We start from the raw sequence: 4421 nt of genomic DNA, 5'->3' as shown, positions 1-4421 counted from the left end.
GCTGCTCTGAGAGCACGATTTTGAGGATTCGTCCCTTTAGTTTGAACTTTTATTATATTTAAGGCCTCAAAAGTACATATTGAGCTTTTTAAATTTTTTTTTTAAATTTTTTAGTTGTAGACAAACGCAATACCTTTATTTTATTAATATTTGTGTGGTGCTGAGGATTGGACCCAGTGCCTCACACGTGCCAGGCAAGTGCTCTGCCTCTGAGCCATAGCCCCAGCTCCCATATTGAGCTTTTGAGGCTTTTGTTGAAAAGGGTTTTAGGAGTTTAAGGGTATAGTAGTCAGAAAGGGCCACTTTAACGGAAGGAGCAAGGAGCCGGGCTTGGTGGATACTGGGCAAAGAGCAACGGGAACTTCCCGCATTTCTTAATAGTCTGTGGGTTTGACCCTGAGTCATGCCGTGGTGTATGAGGAAGTAACCCCTGGAGCTGGCCAGGGCCAGGCCTGTCTCAGAGCAGGAGTCTGAGACTGCTCGGTTGCCATTGCCATGCCTGCTGGGAAATCTTTGAGGCCGTGACCTTCTCCCAAGACCTACCTTAAATCCACTCAGCAGGGAAGCACCAGGCAGAGGGGCCAAGGAGGGGATGGGTGGAGGGAGACCAAAAATTAAAGAAGGACACCTTGGGGGATATGACTTGGTGGTAGAGCACTTGCCTACAAAATGTGAGGCCAGAGCAGTGGAAAAGTAAAGAATGAATGAATGAATAAATAAATAAATAAGTCGGTCATCAATGTCCAGCTCAGCAGGTTGGCAGGTAGTGTTGGGCAATATAGATCATTACTTTAGGACTTCCTGCCTTTTAAAAAACTTTCCTGTTTGTAGAGCTCCTTTCTCAGATCTCTGGAGTGTATTTTCCCTTTGATCATTTGGAAAATGATCAAAACTTAGCCAGATCCTGTCTCAAAGCAAGAAATAAAAAAGGACTGGGAGGTAGCTCAGTGGTAGAGTGTCCCTGGGTTCAGTCCCCACTACCCCCGCTCCCACAAGAAGACCAAAATAAGGCTATGACATAGGTGGTAGAGTTATGAATAATAATTTCCTTTAAAAAAAAAAACTTTTCTTTTTTTCCCTCCCGCTGGGTATGGGGGGCAGGGGGATCTTTAAGAAAAGGAGTGTGCAGCAGCCTCAGCTGAGGCTAGGAAGGGTCTAGGATCAGCTTTGAGGTTGAATTTTCAGGAGCAGCCACACTGAGCCTGTGGTCTTGACCCAGGATACGAAAGTCCTGGAAGCATTTATTTTTCCCCAGCTGGAGAACCTCTTTCCAGAACTCTTTGCTACTAAAACTTGGGGGATTTACATTTTCCTTAGAGAAGTCCTTGGCACAGTGCTAAAAGGAGCTCCTTGGATGGAATCTTTCTGACCCCGCAAGCACATAATATCCCAGTGCAGGTGGTTAGCTCCCTGCCCTAAGGCAGATTGCATGGCAAGGCCAACAATTCTTGGTGGTTGGCATTCCACTTTCCTGGTCCTTGGGGCAGGAGGACTCTTGAAGTCACCCATAGCTAACTCTTTTTTTTTTTTTTTTGGTACCGGAATGGATTGAACTTAGGGACACTTGACCACTGACAGTAGTGGTCCACTTTATGCTCTAAATATAACCCTTGCTGCTCTGCCACTGCAACTTATTTTTTTTAAATTAACATGTTTCCCCAGCCTAATTTTGTATTTTATTTAGAGACAGGATTGCCCTGAGTTGTTTAGTGCCTCCCTGTTGCTGAGGCTGACTTTGAACTTGCAATCCTCCTGCTTTAGTCTTCCAAGCTGCTGGGATTACAGGTGAGCACCCCCAAGCCTCTCAATAACCAACTTTTATTTTTACCCAGTCCCCTGATCTGAAGAGAACAGGAAGCCAGTCTTCTTGGTGTTTCTTGTGAAAGGTGTCTAGCATCCGCAACTCTTTTGTCTTTCCAGTTATACCCCTGCACATCATGTTATACCTCGATCATTGCATGTAGCTTCCTAAGTGTGTTCCCTCTGTCTCTCCCTTTTGGCGGCAGATTTAGTGTGAACCTACTGAAAGCTTAAATCTCAGGGGACTTCATTTGCCAGGTCTCTTCCAAAGCCATAGGAGGGGCTCTGGCATTGTGTGCACGTGGTAGTTCACTTTTGTAAAAATCTGCAAAGGAGGAGGTTTTAAACCATGATTGTTAACAGCCTGTCTCTTTCCTCCTGTCCCTCTGACATGCTTTTTACATGAGGTGATTTTGGGGTGGCTGTGAGATTTTTGCAGTGTCCTGACATTTTACATCCTATATAGGTATAGATCAATAGCAAATTGTGAAGTAAAAAAAAACTTTTCTCAACTATCAATAATTAGAAAACAAATTTCAATTATCCATGCCAGAGAAAAGACTGAATTAATTTATACGTAGTATATGTGAATGTATACGTATGTAGCAATATCTGACATTTTCCAGCATACATGTATCTCCACTAATTGCCAAGTTAAAAGTAATTTTTCTAAACTATCAGTAATTTAAAAAAAAAAAAGATAACTCCTGCTGAAGAAAAGACTGAGTTAACTTTCTATAGGAACTATCACATAAGGTCATATATAAAGGCAAGGATGACGTAGTTTAAAAAATGGTAGGCAAAGAGAATTATGGGGTTTGTCAGGTAGTTAAGATATTGTTTTATTTTTCTGGGTTTTGTGATGGCATTTGTGCTTGGCATCTAAAACATCTGTAGCCTGTTATTTTCTCATTATGTAGCAGTGGTCCATTTTTTGCTCTGAATATAACTCTTGCTGCTCTGCCACTGCAACTTATTTTTTTAAATTAACATGTTTCTTTCTCTTCCTCTCTTCCTGCTCCTCCCTAATCTCTCCTCCTCCCTAATCTGAGGGGAAACAGGATTACCTTTCTTCCCCCAACCTAGGCAGAATTAATTATCTGTGAGATGTGGAAAGTGCCAAACCCCAAATAGTGTGGCCTGAGAAGAAGGAGTGAGGAAGAAGGCAATCCATTGATAACGCTGATCCTTTCCCAGTACATTCTTTCCCAGTGACAAGACAATCCCTGGGGAGGGGATGGCCATCAAGTCTAGAAGGACAGTCTCTGGGAGGACCCAAAGCGTTGATCCTTCTCCAAATAAATCCTTTCCCAATGACAATGCAATAGGATTGTGGAGGGGAAGAGATAAATACTGAATGTTAACCCTATACCCTCCATTCTTCTCCAAGTCAAAATGTTGCCCAGTAAAAACAAATCTTTTTCCTGAGTGCCCAAACTGACATGCTCTGTCAATAATTAAGTCACCTCTCAGTGTAAGCTGTATGAGCACAGACTCCCCCTTTGGCCAGTGGCTCATTTTCCACCAGGAAAGTTGGTCCATCAGAGGCATGACTTCATCACTGATCCCTGAGGTTTGCATCCCTGGCTCCGTCTTTTGGGCTAACATTATCTGTCCCTAAGTACATACCCACCATAGGAAGGAAGTAATCCAGACTTTGGGAATGGTACCAGAAGATCTCAGAAATGATCCCCGCCCGAATTAACAAGTGAATTACAACTTCAGACAGAGAACACAGGGGCCTTTAAGTCATCTCTTTAAAAGCTTCTCATTTCCGCTGACGAGCAGAATCACAGCCTTTGGGACGGGAGTCCCTGTGCTTCTCCTTTGCTAGAAAAGCAATAAACCTTCTTTTTCCTTTTTCTCAAACTGCGTCCTGGTTATTGGATTGGCATTGGTGACAAGGACCAAGGTTTCAGCAACAGGTGCAGCCATATTCTTAATATTTGGGCCGAGTGGGAGGCCTTGCAAAGGCTTGCAGTGTGGCTCTTCTGCTAGCACGTTGGATGGCAGGACTACAGCTCCTACCACATCTTCTGCCCCAACCTCCCTGTCTCCTGGGTCAAGTTCCCTTCAGTTTAGCTCCATGACAAGAGGGCATTAGCTTTCCCCTTTCTCATTCTCGGAGGAAGGAGAGAGCGGTGGGGCTCCAGCTCAGTTCCTGGTCTGTTCCACCTCCTGTTCCTCTTCTCCTCCCAACTTCTTGCCCGAGAACTTCAGGCTCCAGTACCAGAAAAAGGAAAAACAGTCTCACAGAAACTGTGTAACCACCTCCCACGATTGCTTAAGTTCAAATCTGTATAATGAAACACACCTTCACACAGTGGTTCTGTTTCTCTGACCAATATCTGCCTGGTCATGCCCCAAATCACACGACTGAGGAGTGGTGGCATGTCCTCCAGCCCAGTTCTGCCCAGCTCCAATGCCTCTAGCATTTCACAGCCCCCTTCTCATCTTGCCGTTCAGTTCCCCCTAATCAGGCTGTGGTCAGGGGACAAAGAGACAGTCAATGTAGGTCATAAATGATTGGGTCAGAAAGATGGGGGGGGCCGATTCAGGAGGAAACGAAATACTAACACCTCCAGAGCCTTTCTCCCTGCTGCAACCTGTTGTCCAGGTGC

This window comes from Ictidomys tridecemlineatus, chromosome 3 (assembly GCF_052094955.1).
Source record: "Ictidomys tridecemlineatus isolate mIctTri1 chromosome 3, mIctTri1.hap1, whole genome shotgun sequence".
Classification (NCBI taxonomy): domain Eukaryota; kingdom Metazoa; phylum Chordata; class Mammalia; order Rodentia; family Sciuridae; genus Ictidomys; species Ictidomys tridecemlineatus.
This window is presented reverse-complemented; position numbering follows the sequence as displayed.